This window comes from Hermetia illucens, chromosome 2 (assembly GCF_905115235.1).
Source record: "Hermetia illucens chromosome 2, iHerIll2.2.curated.20191125, whole genome shotgun sequence".
Classification (NCBI taxonomy): Eukaryota; Metazoa; Arthropoda; class Insecta; order Diptera; family Stratiomyidae; genus Hermetia; species Hermetia illucens.
This window is the reverse complement of record NC_051850.1, coordinates 157,576,023-157,597,880: the sequence shown is the minus strand read 5'-3', so window position 1 is coordinate 157,597,880 and position 21,858 is coordinate 157,576,023. Positions and strand designations below refer to the sequence as shown.

The 21,858-nt window shown below is 43.7% G+C and overlaps 1 protein-coding gene across 1 annotated transcript in view; it reads right to left on the bottom strand.

The window, feature by feature from the left end:
• The window catches only part of LOC119649914, an 80,921-nt gene extending 71,772 nt beyond the window's left edge, over positions 1 to 9,149 (bottom strand). The window contains exons 1-2 of the mRNA XM_038052313.1: positions 9,063 to 9,149; positions 8,850 to 8,855 (exon numbers count right to left, since the gene is read on the bottom strand). The gene's annotated coding sequence lies outside the window, so the exon portion shown is untranslated. The remainder of the gene's footprint in view (positions 1 to 8,849; positions 8,856 to 9,062) is intronic.
• Positions 9,150 to 21,858: the final 12,709 nt, after the last annotated feature.

Sequence of the window (21,858 nt, the reverse complement as noted above, 5' to 3'; positions counted from 1 at the left end):
GATTTAATTATGACATTTTTTTAGCACCAGGGTTTGTTTTAATGCAAACAATTTCAAGAAATACTAGTAAAGGAAGAGGTGTACCCCGAAGAGGACGTGATGTGTTCATATGAATATTATGGCGAATTTTGCCAACATACATGTGGGGCCAAGGGTTGATGAGATTAACACCAATGAAGTGAAGAACAACTCTGATGAGAGGACAGCACCACATGAAGTTAGACGACCGCTGTGGCAAAGGAATATGAATTCAATTATTCGTGTTTGGTATGGAGACAAAGAATGCAGCAGGATTACAACAATTGGACAATTTACTGCAAAATACTGCAAAACCGCGGATACTGGTTTTGTGGTATCCAGATTTATTTGCTTGTATGCAGTATTGGCGATCAAAGGGTAGTATAGGTCCCAGGGCGAAACGTGGATTGGTACCCACGATGCAGTATTAAACCTGGGAAACGCCTGCTAAATCAACGCCAACAGCTCTGCTACCAAACCCTATCCCCACCTCCACCTCCACGTGGTGATCTCTGGGAGTTCTTTCTTTATGAAAACTGCAATTCATCGGCTTAAAAATCATAAGTTGCCAGGAGCCGATGGAATTACAGCCGAGCTAGTTAAATATGGAGGTGACCAGTTACACCAAGTGGTTCATCAACTTGAGCTCCAGGTGCGGGACAGCGAATCAATGCTTGACGACTGGCAACGAGGTATTATCTGTCTCATACATAAAAAGGGAGATATCACACAGTCCAGCCATTATAGAGGTATCACGTTGCTGAGTACCATCTATAAAATATTCTCCGCTTTCTTGCTAGGGCGGATAGCCCCATACGCCCAGAAAATCATTGGTCCATACCAGGTTCACTCCAGGCAAATCAGCAACAGATCAGATTTTCTCTCTGCGGCAAGCGATGGAAAAACTGTTGGAATATGGACAACAGTTGCACTATCTATTCATCGACTTTAAAGCCGCCTACGATAGCATAGCCAGGGTAAAGCTGTACACCACCATGAGAGAATTCGGTATCCCCACGAAATTGATAAGACTGACTAGGTTGACCCTGATCAATGTGCGAGGCCAGATAAAAGTAGCATGATCACTATCAAGACCATTCGACATCAACAACGGTTTACGACAAGGGGATGCCCTATCATGCGTCCTCTTTAACTTGGCTCTGGAGAGAGTGATCCGTGATGCTGATGCAAATGCAAGAGATACGATCCTTTTTAAGTCCACCCAATTACTGCCCTATGCTGACGATGTCGACATCATGAGAAGAACCACCCGAGACGTACAATCTGCCCTCATCTAGATCGAGCAGGCGGCGCGAGATCTTGGGCTGTACATCAATGAAGGCAAGACAAAATAGATGGTGGTAACGTCAGCACCAAAAACCAACCAACCAACAACATCAAACCAGACTGGTCAAACAGGAAGAATAAAGATAGGAGACTATAACTTTGAGACCGTTGAAAATTTCTCCTATCTAAGGTCGAAAATCACAACCGATAACAGCTGACAGATGAAATCCGCGCATGGTTGTTGGCAGCCAATAGAGCCTGTTTTAGCTTACAAAAACTGTTCCGCTCGAAACGTCTCACCATAGGGTCAAAGCTCTTACTGTACAAGACAATGATCTTGCCAGTCCTCATCTATTTCTCGGAGACTTGGGTAGCAAGAAAAATTGGGAGCTCCGGCCACGTTCGAGAAAAGAATCCTCCGAAGAATTTTTTGCCCCCTGCTAGAGGATGGACGATTCCGTTGCCTACATAACGACGAAATCTATGAGCGATACCATGACCGTCAGGTTGTGGATAAAATCCGGCTGAATAGGTTACGGTGGGCGGGTCACTTAATCCGTATAGATGAGGATGATCCAGCCCGGAAAGTCTGTAAAGGCAATATCTATGGTAAAAAAAGAAGACGAGGCAGACCCTGCCTAAGATGGAGCGATGACGTAGGTTAGGACGCTAGACAGCTTTAAGGGATTGGAATTGGTTTACCTCGGCGAAAACCGGGATGTCTGCAGTTCCTTATTAAGGCAGGCCTAGACCAGATATCGGTTGTTGCGCCGTTGATGATAATGCTGAAGAAAGAAACATCAGAGTTAAGTCAATCGACGAAAATATTTCAGTTCCATTTAAACCACTCATCTCCCGTGGGTAGGCTGTCGACCTCAGAGTCTATCTTTTCGTTTGGGAATCCTGAGTTCATCTTCTACTTGATGTGGGACTGGAGCAATTGAGAAGAAACTTTATCATAATTTTGTTATAGGAAACTTACATTTTAGATCTAGTTTTCATTGGAAAACTCTAATCAGTATTAAAATTATAATATTTTTCTTACAGAAAATATTTCGCCAATCATGTCAAAGCGCCTTAGTTGAGGATTCTTGGCGAGGTGTTTCAGCTTCCCTAAGATTTGCTGAGAAGCCAGCTCTCTTCCACCTGTAGTTATCTAGGTATGCCCAGAAGTTACTAGCGTAGTCGAGGTTTTTACGAAAGATATCATGGTCTTTTCAACCCTTTCATCGTCTTTACATTCTATGTTTCTTACTGAACCCAAATTGGTGAGATGGTGTAATTTTCCCCATACCTCTGTTGAAGCCTTACAAGTAAATGCTTTTTGAAAATTTCGGAAAAATGGGTAATAGACTTATAGGTTTGTACCAAGTCACATAAGGTGTATTTTTACTAATTTTTAGGGCTATTGTTATTTAAGGTTACTCTGATTTCCGGGAAGCATTTTAATTGGTAGTTTGGTAATGAGTATGTGGTGAATGATAGTAGACCGGTTGATCATTAAAGCTTCAATGGACTCTGGATTTAGCGTGGCCAAATGAAACAGAGAAACTTAGAGAATTTAGGGTCCGTTTCAGGTGCCTTCTCAAGTTTCCATTAACAAGATCAAGATGCGTCTCTGTATCTTTGTTAATTTCACCTCGACAGGACTAACTAGAAGTCGTATTATATTTTGAATCGGAATTCACTCCGATATTGGCTCTGAGAATATAATTAACTACTGAAATTCACTTTCGTGTTTACTAGGACCTCTGCATCCACCGTGTATTTTATTCACAATTGGTACCTTTTGTGGTTGATTTGGTTAAGGAAAGCACTATTATATCAAATTTGTCGGTCAGAACAATCCAGATCATATGAGGTCTGCGGTTTGATAGATCTATCAGTTTGGTAAACTATCCGATCTTGGCCTGGACTTTTGAAAATGGTTAGTGAAAAATTAGGCATTAGAAAAGAAGAGGTGGGGGTTAATTGTGAGAATTTGCGATGTAGGCATAACAGAACACTACCCTGACTGGAGGCAAGCTTTCGCTGGAACAGAAACTCATGCCCCGTCAGGATGAAGCCATTTCAAGCCCGAAGTCCAGGATAGAACTTCCTCTGGCAGACACACATCCGGCCCGACCTTTCCACTTTCGTTCCAGTTTCGGTTACTTAGATGCAAGACTCTCACTTGATCTTCACATACTAAATCCGTTTGCAGTAAAGGTACGCCCCTTTCGATTCTGTAGGCTGTGGCACCTGGACTACTTCTATATCAAGAGTAGCAACACCTAATAATACAGAAAACACGCTAATAATGCCACTCGCTGACAAGCAGCTTCCTGTTTTGAACCGTCATGGCAAAATCATACAGCAATGGGGTTCCTAGGTAAAACTTGCAGGAAGGAGTCCAAGATATATGGATCTAGCAGCTATCCTGCTTAGACCGCATTCACACTTTTTGATACGCGTCAAAGTACCCACCAATTTAGTGAAACGTGTTCTGAAATCGACCAGGTGTTTAGCAAGCACATAGGATTCACGATTGTGACTCCTAAGTATGTCACTGTCTCCTGTTATTCTACATTTGTTCTGTTTAATTTGACGAGTGGTAGATGATGTAAGTTGCTGTTCAGCAACGTCGCGCCCATTTTTTCTGCGACACCGACGTTAAGTATTAATGGTGCGCATGTACTCAGCATTAAAATCGGACAGGGGAATCTCTGACTATCAAGAAGTCTAATTTTCTTTAATAGACCGTTGGTGTGGAAGTAATGCTTCTTAAGATTGCGGACTTAAACGCTACGTCCACCTTAATTAATCCTGCTTGGGGTCAAGCAATCGAATAGACTGATTCAGAATATAGCTCCCTGGGGGCCAATTTATCGCTCTTCTTCAGGAGGCAAGCTTCTCCTCTAGTAAGACCATTTGTGCGAGGTTATAGCCACATCGTGTGCGAGGTGGTACAGGGCGTTACGCAAAGAGTGCCCATAGTTGATAGTTTGCAGTTGGGGGTAACTCACAGTATTCGAGAAAAAAGCCTAACATCTAGTCGCCTCAGTAAGTAAACCTGACATTACCATTCTTTGGCGGACCTCTTATCATGGGAATCATCTGAGTGGAAATAAAAAAGAAACAACAACAAACGATTGGAACACTATACCGTACGTAAATTTATAACCACATGGTGTGGCCCAACAAGAGAGAAGTTAGACTGCGGAGAAAAGCTCAACGTTAGCTTGCCGCAAATACCGCAACCAACAAAGATCCATGGCAGGTGACTAACGGTTTCGACAAGGATAGAGGCAACTTATCAGACGCTGCCTCACTCATCTGAAAAGGAGCGATATCCATCTGTTGCTACTCTTGGTCACGTTGGTCCCATGGTAGAGGTGACTCAGCGTTTGATAAGTAGCCTATGCGTTGGATGAAATCGTCAGTTGTTTATTTTGAAAACTTAGGTGCTAAGCCCAAAACGAGGGGTCCGTGGACCAAAAAAATAAGAGTAAGTTGCGCTCCATTTGGACCGGTCCGACATCAAGTAGATGTGGATTTTGGTTCCCTCATATCACAAACCATAAAAGATCCATCCAGATTTTGTCGGATGTAGAGGGATTTCTTCACGGTCTTCACAATAATCAGCAGCCCTAATTATTCAGTAGAAAAATTTGAGCATCTATTAGGCTGTAAATCTAAACTTGAAAAAATCTCCTTCTCCCGGTTAAAACTTTTTTCGGCAAATCTTAAAAAGAAGATGAAGATTCAGTGGTATAATGATACTCACCTCTGGTAGCAACTCGAGTGCCAGTCGAGGAGAAATGAATGGAGAGAGGGGGAAGAGTGGTTCGACGAAGGTGAAGAAGAACAATCCTTGTTGTTTGCCTGTTAGAAAGGATTTCGTTGAAAAGCAGTGCTTCGAAGGAGATAATTGGGAAGTTATGTGAAGATACTTTTGGAGTACAGCAATTGGTGGGTGGGGAGTTTTGCAGAACCCAAACTCCTCGTGGATTGAAGGTCACAGCCCAGAAGTTGAGACCCCGTGCTATCGTATATGATGTGCACTTTTGTATGAACTGATACAGCAGATCCATGAGAATCACTTGAGAGATTAGATGGGCATCGAGCGATTTAAGAAAGTGGCGAAGATGGTAAGTCGTCCAATATGGTTGGGTCCTGAGGCAGTCACAACGCTGTCATTGAGGGCACACTCGCACCGAAAGGGTGGACGCCAAATAGTTTAGCTAAAAAATCAAGTCGCGATCGTTGCTCGCAAAGTGGCTATATGGCCTCCTCCTTCAGTAATGAAGTACACTGCCGGAACTGTACATTCCGGGGGACTAGGCTAGGGTTAATGCCCGCTACTAAGCGCCATGACGCTCGCACTGCTGCACTTGAAGTGCACTAGAGTAACTCCCGTAATGCATGATCTCGGCTAGGACTTGCGCGAGCATAGCTTAGCGTCACCATACTGTATCAGGGACCTGCCTGCAGATATGCTGGTGTTCATTGCTAAGGGGCATTTAGATTGCATCTGTGTTGAGAATCTTACTAATAAATGGGGTGTATATGTTTCAATCATGGGGCCTTTAGGACGATGGTTTTGTACAAACATGTACTGTCCATCCACAGGTAATGAGGTGATTCCGCGTCTTTACAGAACACCATTCATATTGGGCGTGGACGTGAATACGGTCTCCCCTATGTGGCATAGTAAGATTGCCGAGAGCACATCTTGCCATCGGAGAGAGAAGTATTGTCTAAAACGTTTGTTAAGCATGATGTGTTTTGCCTGAATGCTCTGTCATATGTTTATATGTTCGAGAGCTCAAGAGATGTCAGTGATACTAACGTTTCGTGTATGAAAAGGCGTTTGTCCTGAGTGACCATATTCCTACTGAGGTCGTGTTGGTCAATAGAGGTGTGAATGGGAGTGTTGATTTTCCACTTGTGTCGACTCGTTGAAATATGCGTGGGTGTAACTGAGTAGAATATGTTGCTCGGATGAATGTACCTCGCTGGGTGAATAATTTTGGAAATCCGAGATTTCGGTGTCTTCTGATGGAAGGCGGGGAAGAAATTTCTTCCCTAAAGTGTTATGAGATCGAGGCGAACGTGGCGAGGTTCAAATCTTACCTGGGATGGGATGACTGGCGAGATGTGCAAAGCAATCTGGCAGGCCATCTCATCTAATGTCCCGTGTCTGTTTGAGTGTTGTTTACGCGTGGGTTATTTTCAGGCATTCTGGAAGACTGCCAAGGGAGTTGTATTCCTGAAATCGCCAGAGAAGGATAAAGGTTATCCTTGGTCGTACAGTGCTACGTCTCTTTTCCCGGCCCTTGGCAAGGTCCTAGAGAGGATTATGGTCCAGCGACTGGGGGTGAAAACATTCGATCTCCTATCGAACAGGCAGTATGGACTCTTAAATAGCAGGTCCACCGGTGACGCCTTAATGCATGTGAAAACTTTGCTGTTCGTTATGTTAGTAAATACGTGCTTTGAACCTTCATAGATCATAACGATTGTCTAAACAAATTATCATCAGATTGTCAGCTTTTCATATAAGTCAAACAATTTCGAAATACGCAAAGTACCGAGTTTTGAATTTCTTTCTTGATTTCTTGATTTTGTTTTTGCGCATTAACTATAAAGTGATTGCAGTAAATTCGGCTTTGCCAGAGAGTTGAAAATAAATATCAGCCACTCAGAATAGTCTGTGAGAACAATTCATCGTTCCTGGCGACCTCTGCCTCCACTCAGAAACTTCTCTTTCAAAATATCAAAATCAAGCGCAGCCACCGACTCGGGACTCATTCCGAAAATTAATTACAGAAAAAAAGACAATTTGTACAGTGCACGCCTTGGGAATATTAATGGATACCGTTTTGACCGTGTCTTAACATTCTCAGACCTACCTGTTTGATTGCTACTGCGTGGTCCATTGATCGCACAGCATCCCTGCATGCCAGCTCAATTCCTGTAATTCACTAGAAAACCAGTAGCCAGTCTTCGGCCACGACGGTTAATATTCGAGATGAGAAATGACAGCTCATAATGCTTAAGCTGAAATATCGCTCGGTAAATCATTAGCTTGATCCGAGCCGTGTATGGCTGTGCTCAGGCATCATTCATGGTCTGAATCAAAAGAATCACAGAAATCAAGAGTCAAAATCAGGAGTGGCCATCAACATCATCATATCACAGGCGAGACTTCTTTGGAGCGCGGCGTTCAGTCGAAATGGGGCTCGAAAATGATGGACCTCATTCAGTTTAGGTGGTGGCCATTAATAATCAGGCAGGTTGGTCTATTTTGATCTCTGGGTAGCCTGGGGGCGCGATTATTTTTTCTACAAGGGGCAGTTGAGGTGAAATAGTGATTTTGGTTCCTGGTGTTACCGCGATTAAGTGAGTGTCGAGTATGATACTGAACTCTGATTTGACCATAATTGTTGGGCTTTATAATGGGAGCGATTGCGATGAAATCTTCACTATCATTACTTAAGCATAAGATGGAAATTGAATATTTAACAAGATGTGACCTATCCAAGAAGCCAAAGCTAAGTAAAAGTGTTAGGGTCTCGAAAATCTCCTGTTCGAATGAACGGTAACTCCAGCTGAAATGCTCCAACTGAAAAAATAAGTATCTCCAAGGCTCGGCTACCACTGAGAGAAGTTTAATCTTTTCTTTAAAGATGAAAGTTATCTAAGATCTTGAGATCAGATTAGCGAGATGAATGGTTCAGTGAGTCCGGGGTTTCGGTCTCAGGGTGAAAAATTTCTCGAGGATGCTATACCTCGGCGGGTCAAGCACGGTAGCTGCGATACCGCAATCTATAGCGAGCCCAAACAAAAATCTCGAAAAAGACAGTCACAGTCACAGGTTCCATGGTAAAAAATACCTCAACTTAAATTCCATGCTTTTTATCGTCCCTGGGATTTTTATTCGTTGCCGTGTGCAGGTCACGGTGACACTTTCCAGTAAAAAATTCTTTTTCAAGTATTTTACGATGTGGCACGTCGAGGAGAAATTCAAAGAACTTCACAATCATCTTGAGATTATATGGCGAAGAGAAAATATTTAGGCAATTTCACATTTGGTAGAGATGCTACTGTTATAGCCCCCGGGGTTCCTTTTGATCTGTGGTGCCAGATAAGCAGATTATTCGGTATCCAGTTACAGAAATATTTAAAGTTAGTTTTGGAGGATCAGATGATGCTTTTTAGGAAGAGAAATGATCATTTTTATAGCAGTACTTCCAGCTATGTTTCATTTTCCATATGGAAAGTCGCTAGTCGTTTCGTTTGGCGTAGATAATCTAGTGGAGCTAGGAATTAGCAATCCGTTGAGTATCTGGGATCGGAGAAATTTTTCTCCGTTGACCTTGAAACTTATAATAACAAGAATAAACCTAGCCCCTCCTAGCCTCTCTGCAAAGAAAATTTGCGAGGAATATTGGAATACACAAAAAGAGTCATGTCATATGAGGATTGAAGCGTAAATGAAATAGTTCTGATTTTGCTTATAAATACAAACTTAGCTACAGAAAATTAAAAAACTGTCTTACCCCATTCTGAAGTTGATATGAATCAGACACGACCCATTCCATGCAATTCCGGAGATGCAATAAAGATACCGTCGGCAAAGTCAAATAACCGAACCATGAAAAAGAATAAAATAAATAAATTTAAGATCTAGGTAGTAAAAAATTTGAAAATATTCCAGATAGCTCCAAGACAGGGTGCATTTTTTCAGGGGTTTGCCAGAATTTATCACTTACCGTTCGAGCATGGATGTCGGCTTTGTATGTGCCGGCAATTAGCTTTACGACATCTTCGTTACCGTGTTTTGCGGCCCAATGTAGAGCGGTCTGAAAACACAAAAAAAAATGATTTAATTTAATTTTGAGGTTAACAGGTTAAGTTTGTCATAATGGAGTTTTGTATCCAAAGTGGCAATTAGATACTCATTAGCTCTAGTAGAACTTCAAACTATAATTGTTACTATTGGTCACAAAAGAAGTTAAAATTGAAATTTGCAGGTTGTCTCTGATGAAGATTTCCTGTTGAATATGTCTTCTGACCACTCCTGTGAGGAGCATAGGACACCGGCACAGTCTATTATTTCCATTATCGTTACACTGCGCAAGTGACAGGCCTAGAACAGTAGAGCGACCACAAAGAAGAACACAAGCAACCATGACGAAGCTGGATACGAACCTTGGACAGGATTAATGATTGAGTCTTAAACTCGTGGGCGGGAATGAATTGTTCATCTCTTTTATGGGACCTTGGTTAGCCCTTTTTGAGTCTACTTTTGAAGTTTGTGCAGAATAACAAGAGGGGAGATAGAAGCTCAAGGGTTCCAGCTAATCAACACTGACAAGAATAATTTTGAAGCTTCAATGAGTTTATTGTAAATTTCATTATTTTGTGTTGAATGTTCTAAACAAACAGTAATTGCCACCTCTTCCTCTCGGATACCATCTTATCGTGGTGGAGAAGCCTGTGGTAGTTTCCGAAAACGCATGAAGATGGAAATAAAGGATTGTAACTCTACAAGTGGTAAGAAGTCACCGAGTTCGAATCCACCTGCCGCTTTGAGAAATCAGGTCATGGCCGAGGCATGGATTTTTTTAGGTCTCACCAAATTCATGGTTCTCCACTTCAGTGTGAAATCTACAGAAGTACAGCAATTCTCTTAATGAGAGGAACTGGAAATTTGACTCCGACCGGCCTGTCGGTGACACTGTTGCCTCTCTTCCTAAATTTTCCCGTATTTAGGTTCAAAAGAAGAAAATTGTAGTCGCAAAGGAGAAAGAACTACAAGCTTGCCGGTCTGAACCTTCTCCTCCGCCTGTACCAGGAAAAAACGAAAGAAATGGAAGCTGCTAATATGGACGCAACTGTTCTAACGCCGGTATGCGGAAACAGATCCATGCGGCGCGGACACTATAAAATTGGGAGGGCTCCCAGCCGACGACAACGGAAGGAACTGTGAAAGAAGTTGAAGTTTCTCGGGAATGAGGACATAGACGTTGTGCTACACCACCAAGTGCGACGATATCCAGAGAAATTGGACGCAAGAAAGCGGAACTTTCGGCGGAAGGTGAGGACAAGCTGGTAATCCCCGTGAGATCCACACTGACCGCAGCAGACTTTTCAGTTAGCGGCGGTTTTGATATTACACCGCACTTATGGCTATAAACATAAGAATTAGTCAAATCAATCTGCAGTATGTCAAAGCTTCTTCCTATCCACTGGCGGCAAAGTTGGCAAAGTTGCAGGACTGTCCTTAAATATTTCTGGTTCAAGAGCCATGGGTTCTTTTTAACAGAATCTCTGGTATTGGATCAGTGAAGGGAACTAGCATCTTCTTCGATGAAAGATCCTTGAGACCGAGGGCCCTGCGTTCTGATGTCAAAATTGTTAGAGGCAACATGCTGAGACAATTCTATTCCCAGGACCTTGTTGCGGTCAACTTACAATACCTTGGCAGATCAAGTGGCGTTGAACTTTTAATGGGAACGATCAGCATATTTGTTGGGGTAGTCGCAAATACAATCCTAGAGGAGAGAAACTCTTTGATTTTATCGCTTCACCTGGTCCTTATGGCCGCGAACGTAGGTTGCGCTCTTACGTTCCAAGATGAAGTGAAGTAATTGACCTAACAATCTGCACTTCACAGTTGTTAGAGTTGATTAGAAACTGGCGAGTGCTAGATGAAGTCTCACTCTCAGATCACCGTTACTTAAAATTTAGTTTGACTATTGCAGGTGTCCGGATAGCTCAGTGGTTAGAGCACTGGGTTGTCATACGGAAGGTCGTGGTTCAGATCTCGCTGGCGGCAGTGAGATTTGTATCGTGATTTGACGTCGGATACCAGTCGACTCAGCTGTGAATGAGTACCTGAGTCAAAATCAGGGTAATAATCTCGGGCGAACGCAATGCTGACCACATTGCCTCCTACTGTACTGTAGTGTACCGTTACGGTCTTGAATTAAGTGCTCTAACACACTTCAAGGCCCTGATCCAATATGGATTGTTGCGCCAACGATTATTATTATTATTGCAGGTGAACAGACTATAATACAAAGACGATATCCTAGGAAAACGGATTGGATAAAATTCAATGAACTTCTTGGCGACAAACTTGAGCTCCTTAGGTTATTAAGGACTCCTTTGATTAATTCTGAATCGCACACTTTTAGTGTGTTTTGAAAAGAAGTGGTCTTATTTCGCTAGGTTAACATGGTAAAACAGTTCCATGGTGGAACCTACAACTGCAAAGACTCAGGAAATCTACCAGACGACTTCTAAATTGTGCTTGCAAAAGCAATAAAAATGAAGACTGGCTAAATTTCCGGAACTCACAGCGTAAATATAAAAAGATCGTAAAACGTTCGAAATGAGACTCTTATAGAGCATACTGTGAGGAACTGCAAGGTGAAGGAGAGACTTGCAGGCTGTGCAGAGTCCTTAATAAGGATGAATCGGCCAAGTTGAACTCTCTTAGAAAACCGGATAGTACTCTCACGATCTCCAGAGTCGAGTCTATATAGACTCTCTTGGAAGTACACCACTCGGGAAAACAGGTCTCAGAAGTGGGAAGAAGGGAGTTGGCGGTTTCTGCAAACTCTTCAACACGAGCGGTTGTTACCAATGAAAAAGCGAGAGCTGCTATACTATCATTTGAACACTTCAAAGCACCTGGTATGAATGGCATCTACCCAGCGATGCTAAACGAGGGTAAAGAACAGTTAGAGCAACTTCTAAGAAACATTTTTCGAGGGTGTCTTGCTCTGGACTACATGCCTTCCTTTTGGCAGAAGGTGAAGGTAGCCTTCATACTAAAGTCTGGGAAAGATGACTATTCAAATCCAAAGGACTTCAGGGAAATCAGTCTAGCATCATTTTCGCTGAAATGTCTGGAGAGACTGGTTGAGCGTCACATTTGCGAGAAGGCGCTGAGGTCGCACCCACTAAATGAAAACCAACATGCTTACCAACGTGGAAAGTCCTTTGAGTCTGCTCTTCACTCCTTGGTTTCAAAGATAGGGGATGCAATTCTGACGAGTGAGTATGCGATGGGGGTGTTCGTGGACATTGAAGGGCTTTGGGCTGTGCGCCCTTCCAAAAGCTATGTGATGCCGCGAGAGAGCATGGGGTTGACGAAATTCTAATAAAGTGGATCTACGCTATGCTAACGCAGAGATTTTTGTTTGCTGAAGTGGGTGTTGATCGCTATCTAACAACGGAAGCGACAGAAGGCTGTCCACAAGGAGGTGCGCTATCGCCACTTCTATGGAGTATGCTGATCAACTCACTACTATGCAAACTGAAAAATCTGCCAATACAAGTTTGACACGTTTGACAGTTGGTGTCTCAGGCATGGACTTTCAGTAAATCCAAATAAAACCACAATAGTATTATTTACAAAATGGAGGAAACTGAATGAAAGTTTTCGCTGTAAACTAGCCACACTGCAAAGAACTGTGTGTCTGGGTATCACCGGCGCCATGAGCACCAAATCCGGCGCGGGGCTGAATGCAGCCCTTGGACTTGCTTATTTCGAGCACTGCAATGGGAACAGTTCATATACTAATTCGATTAGATCTATGGGAAAACAATGGACCTGGGGGCACAGAGCATTAGAAGAGTAATTTGGAGAACTGAATCTAGGTTTCGCAATGCCTTCCGATTCTCAGATCCCCATACATCTATTTGGTAGATGTTATCTTGAAACGAAGGGAAAACTGGGACGAACCAGAAGAATGCGGGTCAGGATATACTGACGTCTTCTAAACCGATGGCTCATAGACAGAAAATGGTTGTGGAGTAAGAGTCTACCTCTCGAATAAAAACGAGAATTGGGCTTTTCTTTTGGGACAATACACAGCGGTCTTTCAGGCTGAATGGGATCCTAAGGGCGACAACCTGGATGATTGACGAGCGGTTAAAGGGCAGGCACATCGCAGTCCGTAACGATAGTTTGCGATAGGCTGCGTTGAGGGCGTTGAGCAGTGCTTTGACCATTTAAAAAATCTTGCGGGAATATAGAAACCGATTGAATTCTGTTTTTCGATTCAATACGGTGAAACTACTCTGGGTACCTGGTCATTGTGATGTAGAGAGAGATGAAATCTCGGATCCCCTATCACAGGATGATCCTAAGGATAGTCACCGGTGTGGGAGGAAAATATATACCAGGTATTAGGGGACAGTAGATTTCGGTAGGTTCTACCGATTAACAACATTCAAAGCAAGGATGAGTAAATATAGTCAAAAGAAGTGCTTGTTTAAGCGATTTCCCACAATCAATCGATCTTGTAAGTTAACATCAACAGCGTCAGCAATCATCGGTATTGATTGCTGCAAGGTCAGCGTACGTTGCTGACTGATTCCATATCATAATAAACAACAGCAACCTTGCCCATGTGCTAACATACAACATGCACATGTGCTAATGTGCAAAATGCAAGCGATTCCGTGTTCCGGCTTGCTACTGGGCGATGTCGTCACCAGCACCATAACATATGGAAAATATTCTGACGACCTCGGCCAACGGTTGACTGTTGTGTGTGCAGTTTTTGTTTGATTGGACTTTTTCCAACAAACTTAAGTTCCGGGTTGCTACTAATGGACTTTCCATATAAAAAACTGCAGCAACGCGGAAACGTTTTTAGAAGTCAGCTGTGTTGGAGTGGAGCCGTGGTTGGAGTCATACGTTGAGAAGTCAGGTGTGTTGGAGTGGAGCCGTGGTTGGAGTCATACGCGTTGGAGTCGGGTCGGGTCGGAAGTTCTGTTTGGAGATTTTTCGGTTATTTAAGTTTAAGGTAGAAAGTTAGTGATAAAGTAAATAAAATATTCAAGAAACCCGAAAAGAGTGTTTGTGTCTTTGTTTCGCTGGAACTTGAGAAACAATTTGGTAAGACCCTAATTTAGTTCTCTCCACAGCCTCACTTGACAGCGAGGGATAAAAGAAGCAGGATTCCATCGCGCCCAAGGGATAAGCGCGCCAAGTTGGATACTTGGCTGGACTTGGGTGCGAACCACACTCTAATAGGAGACTTCTCGAACAATTGGTCCGTCGAGCCGGATTCTGGATCCTTCAAGTAAGTATTTGTAAATTAAAATTTATAAAACAGTGAATTTTTATAAAGTTTCTTGTGCAAATTGTTGTTAATAAGTGCGTAGTTTACAAACGTGTTAGTGTTCCGCCGCGACAATACTGAACGGTTCATATAGTACATCGGTAAAGTTATCGGTGCTTTGTTTGTGCTGGAACAACATAGGAACGTTCAGACCAAAGGAAAGATCCTTGTAGTGTTGCGTCTCCTACGTTTTCAGTGCACTATTTTGTTGTTACGTGGGCGCGTTCAGACCAAAGGATAGATCCTTACAGTGTTGCGCTTCCCACGTATTCAGTGCCCCGTTCAGAGTATTGCCATTGCGGAGTGGAAATCACTAATTATTGTTGTTGCGGCGCCTAAATTTTAGGGCGCAAAGTTGTTGTTGTTGCGGCGCCTAAATTAAGGGCGCAAAGTTGTTGTTGCGGCGCTCAAATTTAGAGCGCAAAATTATTGTTGTTGCGGCGCTCAAATTAAGAGCGCAAAATTATTGTTGCTGCGGCGCTCAAATTAGGAGCGCAAAATTATTGTCGTTGCGGCGCCTAAATTTTAGGGCGCAAAATTATTGTTGTTGCGGCGCCTAAATTAAGAGCGCAAAATTATTGTTGTTGCGGCGCTCAAATTAAGAGCGCAAAATTATTGTTGCTGCGGCGCTCAAATTAGGAGCGCAAAATTATTGTTGTTGCGGCGCCTAAATTAAGGGCGCAAAATTATTGTTGTTGCGGCGCCTAAATTAAGGGCGCAAAATTATTGTTGCTGCGGCGCTCAAATTAGGAGCGCAAAATTATTGTTGTTGCGGCGCCTAAATTTTAGGGCGCAAAGTTGTTGTTGTTGCGGCGCCTAAATTAAGGGCGCAAAGTTGTTGTTGCGGCGCCTAAATTAAGGGCGCAAAGTTGTTGTTGCGGCGCTCAAATTTAGAGCGCAAAATTATTGTTGTTGCGGCGCCTAAATTAAGGGCGCAAAATTATTGTTGTTGCGGCACTCAAATTAAGAGTGCAAAATTATTATCGTTGCGGCGCTCAAACTTAAGAGCGCAAAATTATCGATTCGGTGCTCAAATTTAGAGCGCAAAATTATTATTGTTGCGGCGCCTAAATCTTAGGGCGCAAAATTATTGTCGTTGCGGCGCCCAGATTAAAGGCGCAAAGTTACTATCGCCGCGGAGCTTGGTATTATCGCGATATTTAAATTTAGCCAGAATGGAGATTCAGGCAATTATTGATGCCCAGCAAGAAAGGGTCGCAAAACTTGAGAGTGTGCGGGAGTCCCTAGTCAAACTCCGGCAAGAAAAAAGGACGCGAGAGCGTTTTGCTGCGGCATGGGAAGAAGTGCAACAGCTTTATTGGGATTTCCTCGCCGGCCACAGCCAACTTCTTCGCCAAAACGCTTCTAAGGACATAGTCTATTTCCGAGAAAATAAACTATCCGTTATGATCGGTATTTACAATGCTACTAAGGAGCTGATTGGGCGTGTTCATCGCGATCTCATTCCCGAAGGCTCTCCCGTCGATATAGAAATCACAGGTGGAAGGGTAACATCAAGTCCACGCCCCGGACCTTCAGTCGAGCTTAATGAAGCTCAAGGGGAGTCGGAGGACGCGACAAAACAACCGGAAAACTTGTTCTCTAGAGAATGGTTTCCCAGGGTTCGCGATGACTTGAACATACCTTTTGGTGACATACCGTTGCCGTCAAGAGGCTTCGGGCTAAGAAGCTCCGAGACCGAAGGCATTCCTTATTGGAATCGCGGTCATAGACCTCGTCCTTGTCCACCAGTCCCTGATATTCCTTCGTTTGATGGGGATCTTCGTCACTTTGAGTCTTTCCGTAGTATTTTTCAATCAGTCTATGAAGGATCTGATATTGGGCGAGCTGAAAGGCTAATGATGCTGCAGAGCAAATTAAAAGGTGATGCGAGGAGAGTCGTAGAGCACTTAGGAGTGCATGGGGAAAACTACGCTAAGGCCTGGGAACTTCTGGAACGACGCTACAGTAATCCTCGGGCGCTGGTTGAAAAGGAGATCCAGGCCCTCATAGATCTTCCCCAGATAGTATTACAAGACCCCAGTACCATTGGAAGGGCACTTGATACAATGCGCTCAGTGGTTCAAAACCTGAGGAAGGCTGGGTTCAATTGTGATCAAGGTGTACCTTTCATACCTTTTATCCTTACCCGTAAAATGGATGTCTCCACCCGACGGGAATTTGACTCATTGCTAAAACAGCCAAAACTTCCCGTAACAATTGATGATATTGATCTATTCCTGGAAAATAGATACATAGTTATGTCTCCCAATTGGGAGGGGTTGGGCGGACTCGCGAAGGTTCAAGCAGAAGAACATTCCGTTGCTAAGAAGGCAGAGACCTTAGGTGGTCGAAAAAAACCGCATAGGGAAATTTCCCTTGCCGCAAAAGCACAAGGGGGAAAAATAAAGCGGTTTCCATGCTACATTTGTATGGAAGATCATCTGGTATTAAAATGTCCACGGTTAATAAACAGCAAGGACAAAGGGGATCTTCTCCGGCATTATGGTATCTGTGTCTTCTGTGCCTCCCATAAGTACAAAAATGGTACGGAATGTCAAAGGCGTAAGTTTTTGAAATGTGAGCTTTGTCATGGGCAGCATGAAACAGTATTGCATCCCGGCAAAGATCGATCGAGCGGGTCATACATGCAAGGGAGTATTTCTCATCACGCAGAAAACTCTACAAAACTTGCCCATTCCGAAACTATATTGCCCACAGCTGTAATAAAGATAAAGGCAAAGGATGGAAGTGTAATTTCAGTTCGGTGCTTGGTCGACCAGGGTAGCCAGAGCAGTTATATCACTGAGGAGTTAGTTCAAAGGCTGCGACTAACTAAGAAGAGAACCAATGTGGAAGTATCCGGAGTGGGAGGAGTATCCGCAGGAAGAGTGTCTTCAATTGTCGGGTTGACTCTTAGTTTAGAGGATGGCTCAAACGTGGAAACGAAGGCGCTGGTAGTCAAGCGAGTTACCAAAGGGGGTCTTCCTCGTCCACCTAGGGGAATAAATTCATTGTTCCCAGGCAAGAGGCTGGCAGATCCAGTTACAGATCACGCTTCGCATGTTCCGGTTCTTCTAGGTTCCAATGTCCTTCCTCAATTATTTTTGGAAGGAGTGGAAGTTGTGGAAGGATTTTTAGCTCAAAATACTCGATTTGGGTGGGTAGTATCTGGTTCTGCAGCATTGCCTGCTTCTAAAGTTACGGCCTCATATGTTTCCTTGGAGGAACTTGAGCAAAACCTAAGGTCTTTTTGGGACATGCCCATTGACAAAAATGATAGGGTTGAATTGGATGAAGAGCGATGTGAACATTTATTCCAATCACAGCACTATCGAACTGAAGACGGTCGGTATGTTGTACCAACCCCGTGGCGTCAGGAGGATATTCAGTTGGGAAACTCATTTAACAAGGCAGTTCAGTATTTTCTCGGCCAGGAGAAACGGTGGTTAAAGAACGCCGAACTCAAAACGAAATCGGACGAGTTCATGTCAGAATATCGGGACTTGGGTCATATGGAAGAGGTCCCTACTGAACTCCGAGGTGATACTAGTGGAGACGTTTATTACATACCATACCTGAGTGTGATTCGCAAGGATGCTACCACATCGAAGCTCAGGAATGTTTTTAACGCCTCCAGTCCAACGTCGAATGGCGTTAGTCTTAATCAAGCAATTCTTCCTGGGCCAAAGTTACAAACCCACATCTTTGATATTGTTACCCGTAGTCGGAAATTTGAGTTTGTCTTCTCCAGTGATATTACTAAAATGTATCGCCAGATTTTGCTGAAACCAGAGGACCAGTTAAGACTGAGAATCTTATGGAGATCTAACCCGAAGGAACCTATTCAGGAGTATTTTCTGAAAACAGTGACCTATGGGATTGATTGCGCTCCTTGGCAGGCGATTAGGACACTTCATCAGGTAGCCGAGGACAACGCACCCGATGAGGAGACAAAATGGGTAGTAAAAAACGCCTTCTACATGGATGACTTGTTGTATGGGGCAACAAGCATTGGTGCTGCCAAGGAAATTATTAAAAAAATTTCGGTAACATTGGAGAAGGGGAAGATGTCTCTAACGAAGTGGTCCAGTAACCATAGCGAAGTTTTGGAAAACATAGATAGATCGCGACAAATTGATTCCTTTGTAGAATTGCAAAAGGCTGAGAGTGACTTAAAGATCCTGGGGTTGCACTACAATCCTCAAAAGGATTGCTTTCAGTATAGTATCAAGATAAGAAAAATTACTATGTTCACTAAAAGAAACATCCTGAGTGTGAGTGCATCTCTGTTTGATCCCATTGGCTGGCTATTGCCCGTTATTATGAAGCTACGAATCGAAATTCAGAAGTTGTGGCAAGAAGGTTATGGCTGGGATGAAGAGATTTCAGGAGTTGCCCAAGAACAAATAGAAAAAGTGTTTGCTTCATTAGGAGATTTGAATCAGGTCCAAATCCCTAGATGGATTGGGTACGGTAATGAGAGCCACGTAACTGAGTTAGTTGGTTTCAGTGATGCTTCGGGGGATGGATACGCTGCCGTTATTTATAGCAGAGTCAAGACACATCGGGGGTACGTTGTCCGTCTTATTGCATCAAGAGGGCGAGTTACGCCTCTGAAGGCCCGGGTTGGTCAAGCCGAAGGGCTTTGTACCATTCCCAAGCTCGAACTGGAAAGCGTGGTATTATTAGTCGAATTATTAAGGGATGTCAAAAAAAGCTTAGGGGCAATTCCACTAAAGTGCTTAGCCTACACTGATTCTGAGGTAGCCCTCGCTTGGATCCGAAGTCAGAAGGAAATTGAAAATAAGGCTGTAAAGCGTAGGGTCGCATCAATTAGAAAGGTTCTCGCTCCTTCCGAAATTCATTATGTACAGTCAAAGTTAAACCCGGCTGATTGTGCATCAAGAGGAATGCTCCCCCGGAAATTTGTAAACCATAAGCTATGGTTTGAAGGTCCTCCTTTTTTGCAAGGGGATCTACCTGTCACTCCCTTTGTGATAAAAAATTCAATAATAAGTTGCGTCTCTTTAGATTATGGGGAATCGAAGGGCTTTATCAATTTTAGCACCCGGTTCTCGTCGTTGACTAAACTGATCAACACCGTTGCGTGGAGCTATTTGGAAAGCAAATTGCGAGGTTGACACACGGGCTACCCGTGGAAAGACATCATTGGCTAAGTACGCTCGACCCCTTCTTGGAGGAAGGAAGTGGTCTTCTCAGGGTGGGAGGACGGTTGAGCAACGCTCCATTACCATTTGAGCAGCGGCACCCCATCATTTTAGGAAAATGTCATTTGGTGGATCTCCTCATTAGACAGGTTCATGAGGGCAATGATCATTGTGGGGTTGGAGTCACCATGACTATAATTCGAGAAATCTATTATATACCTGCTCTACAGCAAAGGGTTAAAAAATGGATAAGGACGTGTACCAAATGCATCCGTATGAGAGGTCTGACAGTTACCCCCAGGATGGCAGATCTCCCAGTAGAACGGACAGCAGCTGAATTTGTGTTTGAAAACGTTGGGACTGATCTCTGTGGCCCATTTCAAATCAAAAGTGGTCCGTTGCGAAATTCAAAAACAATCAAAGTATACGTGGTTGTGTTTGTGTGTATGGCAACCAAGGCTCTCCATCTTGAGATTTGTTCCGATCTCAGCACCAATGCCTACCTTGCCTCCTTCCGTAGATTTGTGAGTCGAAGGGGACAGCCGAGGTCGGTTCGGTCAGATAATGGCACGAACTTGGTCGGCGCAGCTAAAGTATTGACCAATGCCTGGCAGCAGGTATCTGCCGAAGTCGGGAAAACTTTAGCACAAAAACGGATAGTTTGGCACCACAATCCGCCAAGGGCAAGTCATTTCGGAGGGTTGTTTGAAGCTGCAGTGGGAAGCTTCAAGCGTTTTGTGAGAAGGATGCCAGCGGTTGTTAATCTATCATATGAGGATTTCCATACTGCTGTATGTACTTGGGAAGCCATCCTTAACAGTAGACCATTATATCCGTTATCAGATAATAGTCACGATTTGCAGGTGCTGACACCCGCACATTTTTTAATCCAGCGGGGATTATTAAATCCTCCGATGGGGAAAGGTCTCAGGGAAGATCTTCCTGCAACAAGGCGGTGGCTGCAGGTCCAGGAATTGCAGCATCAGTTTTGGGTAAAATTTGAACAAGATTATTTGGGCCATTTACAGAAACGATACAAATGGAAAAATCCAGGGCGCCAGCTAGAACAGGGGGATTTGGTTCTAATAAAGGAAAAGGATCATAGTCCCCTGAATTGGAAGGCGGCACGGGTGGTTGAGACGTTTCCGGATCCCAACGGTGTGGTGAGGCAAGTAAGATTAAAAACAACTGAACGGGATAACGTGAACCGTGCAGTGCATCAGCTTGTCCCATTACTACCGGAGGATGGTAAGCTGCAACCGGATTTATCGGCAGATAGCAGGCCTAATCCGGGAGACAAAGCAGCAATCGATGGTCCTGCGTCTAGAACCCGTGGAGCCGTAAAGGTTAAAGGAGGTTTTCTGGCTCGAGCTGCCTTGATTTTGTGTTTGTTCTTTCTACCCGGCAGTTTGGCCTCCTCATCGGTGGAGCCGGTGTTAGAATCAAAGAGTATTCACTTAGGCGATGTTCAAGTTAAGGTGTTCGAGTTAAAGTACATGGTAGCAACCTCAGTAAATTTAACCACCGATCTAGAAGTCATAGCAGATCAAATGGAAAAATTTAAAAAAATATGCGCCAGACAAGTCAAACAGGACATCCAGGAACATTGCGGGACTCTGTTAATCGCTAACGAGCAACAGGCTAAGGACGTAAACCAGAACCTTATTGCCGCTTATAAACCCAATCGAGCTAAGCGGGCCCCAAGCGTGGTTCCGTTTATGGTAAAGGAGGCTGTGAAACTAGGGGTTAAGTACTTGCCAGCTGTGTTCGGCACGGGGGCAATGGTATACATGGGCTATCGAGATGTCATGATCGGTAATGAGATACAGAGCTTGCAGAATCAGCAAGCTAAAATCGCATCCTTGATGCTTAATATCACGGATCTCGAGTATCATCAGGTTGAGGGGCAGATTAATGCTGTTGTGGAGCGACAGGAAGTAGCAATGCTCCAACAGGAAATATCAGAATACTCAATGGAACTACAATCCCTAATAGCAGGGATATGGGCCAAGCATCAACAGTTGAGTAAACTGAGACCAATAGGAGAGCTTACAGAATATATAAAGCGAATAAATAAGGATGTTCCAGGGATGACCTTACCAATTTTGGAGCATCCGGAGAGCATCTTTGACATTCATCCTCCTTCTGCATGGGTAAAAGACGATTTAATTACTATCGAATTTTTAATCCCTCTGGCTTACAAAGAACGGTTTGCCCACGTAGCAGTAATTACTACCCCCGATCATCAAAGC